This window comes from Pinus tabuliformis, chromosome 9 (assembly GCF_031772625.1).
Source record: "Pinus tabuliformis cultivar Carrire ecotype Pingquan chromosome 9, CPIR1, whole genome shotgun sequence".
Classification (NCBI taxonomy): domain Eukaryota; kingdom Viridiplantae; phylum Streptophyta; class Pinopsida; order Pinales; family Pinaceae; genus Pinus; species Pinus tabuliformis.
The window spans coordinates 293,864,780-293,876,011 of record NC_142307.1 but is presented as its reverse complement, the minus strand read 5'-3'; positions in this window follow the sequence as shown (position 1 = coordinate 293,876,011).

Here is an 11,232-nt window from a genome sequence, read left to right as displayed (position 1 = left end):
TAACTTCTACACTAGCTAGGTGTGATGCATACTGAGAGGAAACAACCAGCTGCAACAACACCAGCCTCACAGGATGAATCAACAGAGACCTTGGCAGAATTGGAGAGCCATCTAGAGCGTTTGACAGGAGACATTCCGGAGACCGGCATAGATGACATTCCTCTTAGACTTCAGTGCTATGTGATTGGGGTCCCAGGACCTTTCAGGAGGTTCCTTTGTAAGGTGGCACGCACAGTGGTTTCTTATTGAGATCATCACCAGTGATAGGATGATCACCTGTTGTAGACACATATGAGATTTTTTTCTTTTTTTACTATCATTTTTGCCGATCATAAGGTGTTTTTCAACCTATGATCAAGGACAATGTGTATTTGACACACTCCTATATTATACTATATCACTATTACCGGCTTATCTTGTAAAACATGTTATGGAATGTTTTTTAAATTTACTTGTGATTATTGCAAATGTCTACTTAACATTCGAGAAGCAATTGCATATGCTAATGTATTTAAGTATTTTGGAATATGCTGATATTCAATATAATTAAATTCACGTTCCAAGAGACGAACTCTCAAAAATAATCTCAATAACACTGGATTTCTAATGGCATATACTCTATTAAGTTGTAATACAATGAGTTCAGAATCTAGCCTCACTATCAAACTCCGAATCCCAAATGAAATAGATTCAGATAATAACTCAATCACTGCACTATACTCGACAGTGTTGTTCGTTGTTTGACCGAGGCTTACTCCATGTATAGATACCAACTTGTCAGAGGGCGAATAGATAACCCAAGCTGCGGAAGAAATGTTTCATGTATTACGACAAGCACCATCAGCAAAACCAATGTATGTTTGGAGAGGCGTCGACATCTGCAATATCAAGAGTAAAACCAAGATAAGCAATAATAATGACGAAAACACTCTCTAAGCTAAGCACACTTTTTAATCCAAAACACACCAGCTAGAAAGAAAACTAACCTAACTAAAAATCTCCACACCCAGATTTAAGCATAATACCTCTTCAGGTAAAGACCATTTCTGGGTTTACCTAAAGAGACCCCGTCAAAGTCTACCAATTCATAGGCCCCTTTTGCCAGCTTTCGCTTGACAACATAAGTACCATGCCACATGGGTACAAATTTTCTAGTGCCTAATTTATCATTTGCTTGATCGTACAATAAGACTAGGTCTCCTTCCGGAAAATTTCGAGGGTAACATTTCGATCATACTGAGCTTTAATACGTTTGGCATGAGTTTCGATTGCTAATGTAGCATCACGTCGATTCTCATCTAGCTGAGCCAAGTATAAAAAACGTTTTTCCTCTTCGGAAATGGCTGGAAGTAACTCGATGGCCATTTGCAATGATAGGATTTCGCATTCAATGGGTAACACAGCTTCCAGACCATAAACTAGTTGGAAAGGAGTGAACCCGGTTGACGTTTTTACTGAGGTACGATATGCCCAAAGAACTGAAAATAGCATGTTATGCCAATTCGACCTATGAATCCCAATGATTCATCGGATCATGATGATTATAACTTTGTTGATGGATTCAACCAGACCATTAGCCTGTGGATAATATGGAGTTGAACTATCGTGACCCAAGCCAAGTTGGCCTGTAAGTTCAGTCATCATAATGTTTCGAAAATGATGGCCATGATCAGTGATAATCGCTTGTGGAACACCAAACCTAGCAATTATATGATTGAACATGAAAATTGCAGCAGTTTTGTCATCTGCCTCAAATGTAGGCATCGCCTCGGCCCACTTGGTAAAATAATCTACCGCAAGGATGATATATGCATGCCCCCCGGCCGAGTGAGGGTTACATGTAATAAAATCGATATCCCATTTTGCAAATGGACCGACAGCAATTATAGGGTGGAGAGGAGCAGGTGGAGCACGCATTTTCGATAAAAAAATTGGCAGTTGTGGCATTTTCGGACTGCGTTAATACAATCTTTAAACAAAGACAGCCAGAAGTAGCCAACGCACAATATCTTTTGGGCTGCGGCAAACCTAGACATATGACCGCCACACGCTCCACAGTGACAGTCATTTAGAACCCTTTCAGCTTCCTCATGAGTTAAACAACGTTGAAAAACAGAGTCTTCCCCATGAAGATAAAGTGTATCTCCTATAATTTTGAATTGTTAGGATTGGAATCATATTTTTCGACATTCTGACCTTGAAATTTCTGGCCGAAAGGATTGGGTCTAGAGATAAATGATGATATCCCCATACCATGGATCTAAAGTGCTGATTAGAAACAAGGATTCATTGGCAATGGGCTCCTCCACCACAGTTTTCGTGTCAGCACGTGGGAAGTCACACATTAACTTCGCAAAAACTAAATATTTCTTTGACTTAGACTTTTCAAATTCCAAGTCGAAATCCTGCAGGATCACAATCCATTTGGAGTACTTTCCCCCTAGCAATTGTTTGGTTAAAATATAGATCATAGGGTTGCAATCAGAAATTATTGTGGTTTTGCATAGTAAAATGTAATGATGAAAACGTTGGACAACTTGAACAACTACCAATGCCAATTTCTCTACATGTGAGTGTTTTAGCTCAGTTGGATTTAAAGTGCGACTAAGGTAATATATCACATGTTCAGTACCGAATTCATCTTCCTGAACTAACACCATTCCGATGGTGGAATGGGAGGCGGTGATATACAAGAGGTAGTCCTGGTTGTAGTTGGGAGGATGCAAGAACGGTGCATGGGTCAACGCGTGTTTTAGTGCACAAAAAGATTTATCAACTATCTCATCCAAAAAGAATGGAGTATTCTGTTTCAACAATCGGGTAAAACCCTTTGTGATCTCGACGTAGTTAGGAATGAATCGACGTAAATTTTTTTCTTTCCCCTGCAAACTTTGGAGTTGGCGAAGAATCGAAGGAGGAGGCAAACTGACAATAGCTTCAACCTTCAAGGGATCGACGTGAATGTCAGATTTCGAAACAACAAACCCCAGTAACCGACCCATTTCTATACAGAAAACACACTTGTGTGGATTCAACCTGATTCGATAATGCCTACACCTCATAAAGATTTCTCATAAATGAATGAGATGATCAGCTCGATGTAATGAATGAGCAAGTAAATCATTGAGATAGGGTTGCACAATGTGCTTAATGTCATGAAACATGTAAGACATGGCTCTTTGAAAAGTTGCCCTGGCATTCTTCAGCCCAAAAGGTAATTTGCAATAAGAAAATGTCCCCCATAGACAAATGAAAGCCATTTTTTATTGATCAACAGGTAGAATATTGATTTGGTTGTATCCAGAAAAACCATCCATGAAGGAGAATATTTCACTACCAGCACAATCATCAATGATTTGATCGATATAGGGAGTTGGGTAATTGTCTTTTGGATAGGCTCGATTAATATCCCTATAATCGATACATATTCTTATTGTCCCTTGCTTTTTGTTAACAAGAACAATATTCGATACTCAATCCGTTAATGGAATCGGATAAATGAAACCTGCTTTGAGTAATTTTTCAACTTCTGCTTTAATAACAACAGCTTTTCGCGGGTGGATCTGACGCAAACGTTGCTGGACGGGTTTAGCATCCGGGTAAGTTTTGATTTCATGAGCAACAATTTTTGGGTCAATTCCTGGCATTTCCTCGTATGACCAGGCAAACATGTCGCGGAATTCTTGAAATAGGGCCTTATATGTTTGAATTTCATCTTCCGTACAAGAGGCACCTATATGAATGTCTTCAACAATTCCAGGCTTAACTGAAATATCAATAGGAATAGTTCGAGAAATGTTTCCCAAATTTAACTCGAAATCAGGATTTTTCATTGGATTCTGAGGTTCCTTGACATATTCAGTCGTAAAAATAGATGAAAAATCATTTTCAAAACGATCAATCTGAGGTAAAAACGAAGATCTATGATGAAGATCTTCCCATGGTAAATCATTGACACATAGGATTTCACAAATTTGCTCATCAGTGTGAACAAGTTCAGAAAATATTGTTGAATCTAAGTTTGATGTTGAAAGTGATTCCTCATGGACCACATTCATTAAGTCAAGTTTGGTTGAAGAAGGGTCGGAAAACGACTGCACAGCCTGATACGCAATTTCATATGGACTCAAAGGCATAACATCACCAAATGAGTCTATCTCAGATTCAGAAGGTACGACCCAAGGATCATCATAAACAATAGTTTCTGATGAAATCATATGAATGGTTGCAGTAGAAGATGATGTGTTGATAGGAGGAAAAGGAAAAGTTCCTTGTAAACCAGAATCTTTAATTAGTCCTACTCCAACATCCTTATACGGGATAGTTGTTTTTCCGGCATGCTGAATACTTTTAGAAGAGGCTGGGTCGGATGAAAAGTAAGTCAGCTGGTCTATAGTTATGATCTTTCCATTATGAGGGAACTTTATAAGCCAAAATACCAATGAAAAAGCAACTGTCATAGCGTAAGACCAACTACGACCCAAGAGAAGGTTGTAATCTAGAGGGGCATCAACCACCTCCACATCTAGATTAATAGTTTTGCCTTCAACCCCTATAGGTAAATCTTGCAGAATGCCAAAATGATGAAACCCACAGCCATCAAAGGCCTTTAGAATCGTTGGGGATTGATTTAGCGTAGGAGGACCAAGCGATCTCCAACACTATATCGACATAATACATGTTGAGGCTCCCTCATCAATCACAGTCCTATAAAAAGGTCTGTTTTTTACTAACGCTGGGATTTGGAAAGCCATTTGATGAGGTAAGCACGGTGTACTATTTTCTAGATCGAAAATTATAAGGTTCGAGTCTTGAACGTCAACAGCTCCTATAGCCGACAATAGTAATTTACGCTGTGCTGGACATGATTGCAACACTTCCAAAGCCGATATTGTTGAAGGTGAAACAGCCAAATCTTCAACAATGTTATAGTTTTGAGCCACTCTCGCATGTGGATTGAAAGCTGACTTTCGAAGTATACCCTTGGCGGGCGGTTTGATTACTAAGTCTGGGTTAGGTTTCTCGATCTGTAGTGGATCGGAACCGAGAGTTGAAGTTGATGGGTTCGAATGAGAAGATTCTGTGTCCTTACCATCAATAGTACTTTTACTTCCATAATCATGTGATCAAGTCACAATCCTAACATGGGACATCATCATTATGGGTTCTTCGGAGGCATTTGAGGAAGAACCTATCATCTTACTATCTTGACTAGGAAAAGGATCCTTCAAAATAGCAGGTGTTTGGGAACCTTTGACAATTTTTGCAACCTCTGCATGATGAGGGAAATCTCTTGTAAAATGATCTTCGTCACAAATGAGACAAGGATAATGAGGTTTGCATTTCTCATTAGTTGATTCCGCTTTTTCTGGTTTCTCTTTCGAAATTTTATCTGTTTTATTTTTCTTCTTCCCTTTCTTCTTACCGCTGGATTTTGATTTGGATGTAGATGACTCTACAACATGAATATTGGTGGAAATTTCCAATGAAGAATCTCCTGTCAGGAATCTGGTAAAGTTATGATAGGAGAAGAATTCTTTGAAGATTTCTTCTTACTTTTGGTATTAACCGTACCAATCATACCATCAGCGACATGAGACCCTGAAGGAGCTGCAGTGATTTGATTTTGTCTAGGAATATCAGGGATTTTCTCGTGTAACGTACCTGACTGCGTATAAACTAGGTCAAGGTACTAAGCTTGAGCAATTACTTGCTCTTCAGTAATGACTCCAGCCTTAGCTACATCCTCAGTGATCTTTGGCAATAAAGATTTTACAAACCATTCAGCTAAGATCTGATCCGAAATAAAAAGCTTCACTAAACGCCGTCGATGTTTCCATTCATGAATGTGATCTGAAATGTAAGTGGACGTTGACTGCTTTAATGAAGTTAATAATTCCGTGCCGTTGTCATATCTGACAGACAACTGAAAATGAGTTAAAATCGAAGTAGCTAACTGACTAAAATTATAAAAAGTGGCTCATGGTAACTCAATGTACCACTTGGCCGCAAGACCAATTAGAGTGCGCTGGAAAAGCCTTAAACAGATTTAATCATCTAAAATGGAATTAGACGCACACCAGAGGTGATAAGTCATCACATGGTTCGACGGCTCCTCTCCTAATTTGCATTCAAACTTAGGAATATCACTAGGCAACTTATTCGGCATTGGCGGCCAAAATGGAAGATAGTTAATTGGATCGTTCGTAAGGCGCAACAAGTCAGGCAAGTCCAAAGTTGCAATAAATGGTAACTGACTATTAGGATCCCTGAAACCCCAGGTCATGAGACCAGCCCTAGGAGGAGGATATCCAGGATAACTAGGAATTGGAATTGCATTTGGGATATTATATCCTCCCGTAAAACCAGGATTAACCAGACCGTACTGTGGTTGTTGAGGTTATTGATATGTATACCCAGGGTATGGTTGATACTGATAGACTGGCTGCTACACAGCAGGAGTCCCAAGGAAAATTTTAAGGATGGAAAATTTTCTTGAAGTTTAAAACATTGGCGAATCTCACTAATCCCTAATATGAAAATTATAAATGTTTATTGATATATTTGTAAAATTAATCAAATTTATAATTATTTTATATATAGTCTCTCTATAATGTTGGCGATTTTTAAGGTAAAATAATTTTATATTCTAAAATTTGGGCGAATCGTCTTTTATAAAATTGGAAATTGGCGAATCTTTTTTTTGGAAAAATCATGGAAAATTAGCCCACTGGGCGAACATTAGCCCCTAAAATTTTCCATGAGCAGGACCGAATAGTATTGTCCCTAGTATGGTTGATAAGTAAATTGAGGTTGACTTGTGACAACCGTACTTGGACCAGGTTGTCTTATAGGCATTTGAACCGAAGTCTGAATTGTGGATCTAGACTGAGGTAAAGATGTTTGAGGAGTTGATACATGAACAGTAGAAACCAGAGCTGTCGATACTCCAAAAGTAGGTGAGGTAGATTGAACAGATGTTCCAGCAGTCATTTGAGGCAGAGTACGAGGTGTACTATGCCCAGACTGTTGTTGGGAAAAGTATCCAATACGGAATGACCCTATCCCACTCTAAGGGTGATAGTACCTCAGCAACAACTGAATGAAAAGCTATTCAAGATTACTTCTTTATAAGATGAGAGAGAGAAGAGAAGGAGGATCCACTAACCGTTATTTTGCGCTAATGGTTGATCCAATCTTCCCTCTTTGCTGCTTGCTCCTAGCTCCTTGCTCTTTCACTGGCCCAGCTACACAAAGATCCTGTAAAAGCACAAGAAAAGGAAACTACAAGAAGCATACATCCATAATCGATTCAGGGATTAGAATAAATCAAATATACAAGCATCAATTCACCATAGAGACACATGCATATAGAAGAACCTCAAATGCTTTATTAATGGAAGAAGCAAAGTTCTGAGAGTGTTACAACCATAATAGGCCCAATACAGCAACACCTCCCAGCGGAAAGAAATCTCCTCTTCACCTCCTTCAAGCAAATCACCCAATAGCTCTATACTCAAACGAACAGCACTTCCTTACTTGCACAAACTTCCAGCCTCCCTAGACCTCATGAGAGAGCTCTATATATAGGAGATTTGGAGAAAGGATGAGTCAGCTTGAGGCTGGCATGAAGTTGACTAGTGTCCTCTCCCACTTTAGTTAATCTTCAGTTCTTGAGTCCACTTGGAGATTCTTGCTTCCACTTGGAGATCAAGACCCTCTTACTCATCACAAGGCGAATTCCTTGACCCAAGTGTCAGTTTGGAAGCTTCCTGGGCAATTGACACCTTGCAGAATGACTGTGCCACTTGGCCAATCTCGCCCAGCGCAGGTAGCCTTCATTGGATTTGACATTCAGCGCAGGTACAGAGTGGAGCAGTTGACATTCAGCGCAGATGCTCAGTGGACATTCAGCGCAACCCGGATGGATGAAACTAGATCCGGGGTCTTCAAACTCGTTCGATCTTCACTCTAAGTACAAGTCGATCCATGTGAGAATTACGCTGAAGTCGAACATGGAAAGACATCACTTGATTACCGGTCAATAATGTAAACCGTTAACAAGCGCGAGAGGAATCACCGATAATGATAATGACCCTCAAGGTACTACAGTACAATTCACGTGGTGTGAATAAAGGACTTGACGTCAAACACCACGCAAAATCTTCTGGTCGAAGGTCATTGATGTATACCTGTCGCCGGAAGTGAGAAACTTGCCATTGAGGTATGCAAGCTTCAAAGTACTGGGGGGGTGTTCCTAGATCAACTTCTTGGATAATGAGCTGAAGTCGACAAGAAGCGATCCGTCAAAGGAGGGCCTTAATGAATCCCACATCAATGACATGGAACGGAGCTAATGATTTTAGTGGAGGTGAAAACAATCTATGAAATATGATTCAAGGTGGCGATCATGGGTGGATGAAGGATAATGTATGGCAGTTGATGGGACACGGTTGACTCTTTCTGAACACATCTCTTGAACATATAACGACACTGATGTGATGGATCAGTAGCATTACCCCAACTACGGATGGTTTGGCGAGGACCATGGTGATGAGACCGGTGAATGAAACAACCCAACCCGATGATACGGAGGACAAAGTGCCATGTTCAAGAGCGACTTGCTACCATTAAAGCTTTGAGGTTCTCCCAATTTTTCCCCAGTCATTTCTGACCAGTACCTCTTTATTTTTGTCAAGTTTGAGGAGGATAACATATGCTTGTTCTATAACCTGCCCTTCGGGCAAGCCCATCGCTATGTTTTAACGAGCCTAGCGATAGGGAAACTCGTTCTCGTCTAAAGACAAGTTTGTCGCTATTTAATCATTTTAACGAGTCTAGCGACAAAGACAACTCGGTCCTTTTCATTTTTAGAGAGTCTTAAAAGGTACAGAAAGTTAACTCCAAAATTCCTTTTTCGTCATCTAATCCCTTAAGTCCGAAAAAGTATAAAACAATACAGAAGGGATGAATTTTCGATAACTTTAACGAGCCGAATAAAACAAGCGCTCGACCTTTTTGTGCAATAATCCCTCAGGTCCAAAAAGATTAAAATCTAGAGGAGGGATAGCTATTCCGGTCCTTTTAACAAGCTGGAAGGCCAAAACTCGGCAAACTTTTCATATTTTACAAGTCAATTGAAAAGAGCTCAAAGAAGACTCGTCTTTTGAGGAACGAATGATAAACAGGGATAGCAGCAGATTCCAGGTACAGGTTGGAATTTTCCAATCACGACAGTGTCACGAGGATGGCTAGGTGAAATCACTCTTCGCAGCTGTTCCTCAAAATGGGTAAACAATCATATGGGGGTGAACGATCGGCCAAATGGAATGGAGGTGGCAGGTGCAAACACGACCAAGGCTTTTTATGGCTAATAAATTTACGATCACAATGGTTATTTACCGGGATAGGTTCATTTTTTAATGAGCTTGAACTCTGGTGGAAACCCTTGCTCACGCTTTTCTATTTTTTAACGAGCATAAATTCCACAGTAAAACTGCTCGAACTTGCGTTTATTTTTTAACGAGCATGAACTTTATGCTAAAACTGCTCGATGATATGGTCAAATTTTGATTTTTTACCATATACTAGCTTTTCTCTTTGCAAATATAGTACTGTATTTTCAATCGCTGCAACAAACTTTGTTAGAAATGAATAATATTTGCATGAAAACGAGATTATAACCCTAATATTTCACTTTGTACTTCGTAAAAAGCCATTAAAAGGAGTTTTTACCTCTCATTTACCATTTCATTTTCATTTGGTTTGTTAGAGCTCTGGAGGTGCCTCTTCCCCCTTGATTTTCACCAGCTGATTCCAGGAGATTCTGCGGACGATTTTCGGCGCCGTCTGGACCAGGTAGGAGCTGAACCCTAGCTCTTTCTTTTCACGGTTTCATTTCCCTGTTTTTTGCCTGTTTTCCGATCTTTCTGAGCCCCTGGGATTTTGCCAGGGCGCCCTAGGTTCAGCGCAGGTTCCCCATTCGAAACCTGCGCTGAAGGTCAATCTGCCTTAAGGCAGTCTGACCCTCAGCACAGGTAGAGGACCTTTTGCCTGCGCTGGGCTCAAAAGGACTGAGTTTCCAGGTCATTTTGATGATTTTTCGCCAGTTTTTCATCAAAACGGGAACTCACTCTTTCTCTTGTTTGCTTTGCAGGGAATCTTGAACAAAATGTCCCTTACATGGCGAGAACGAGAACATGAAGAGGAGGACATGATTGCCCTCCATGACCCGGTCACGGTGAACGCGCTGCGGAACTGTGGCCTGCTGAAGTTCTTCTGTATCTCTAGTATGAGAGCACAGATTTCTTTACTACAGTATATGCTTGATGCTTGGGATCCTGTTAACCAAGTATTCCAGATTAGGGGGAAGACCATCCCCTTGACCATAGAGGACATGTACTTCTTGACTGGATTGTCAAGACGAGGTGCCCCCGTTTCCTTATCAGGTACGGCCCGGGGGACTGATTCCACCAGAGATTATGTCCGCCAGTATTGCAGGGAAGGTTCTCAGCCGAGCAGAGACGACAAGATTGTTATCCGTAAGATTACTGATCGGGCTCTCAGGTCCATTTTGTTTACTATTGGTAGGATGGCCGGCAGCGCAGCTCTACATGTTGCCAACAAGTTTTATATGCAGCACGCCTTGGAGTGTCTCCAACCGAAAGTATTCAACTGGTGTGATGCAGTACTTGTTCAGATGAAAAGTCAATTGACCAAGGTAAAGGACGGGAAGCTGAAGAACTTTGGGTTTTGTTCTATTCTGACTGCCTTTGCCTTGGAGAAAATCCCACTGATGCAGCCCCAGTACATCATACTTGACTTGCCTTCTCCGACCGAGCCACGCATGCAGAGGTGGGTTGACCACATGTCTAGGCATGTCGGTCAACCTCAGATTACTTTTACTGAGGCCTTCTTTAGGTGGTTCGAGCGCCAGGAGATGGCGTTTTCTGAGTATCCATATGTGGGTATGGATTTTCGAGGTGATCCGGATTTGGTGCTACCGGATGGCGAGTAGTGGGGTGCCATTGGTAAACTCTTTGACCACATTACTGTTTATTGTTCTTACTCATAATGTTGCTGTGCTTTATTCTATCAAGACTTTTAATTATACTCTTGGGTGCATGCAGATATTGGTCCTGTTCGTCCAGCAGTTCATCCGAGATCGCCAGCTGCTGCCCCGGCAGGGGAGCTTGCTAGGAGAGTTGTTATTCGCGATCTTGACGACAGTGA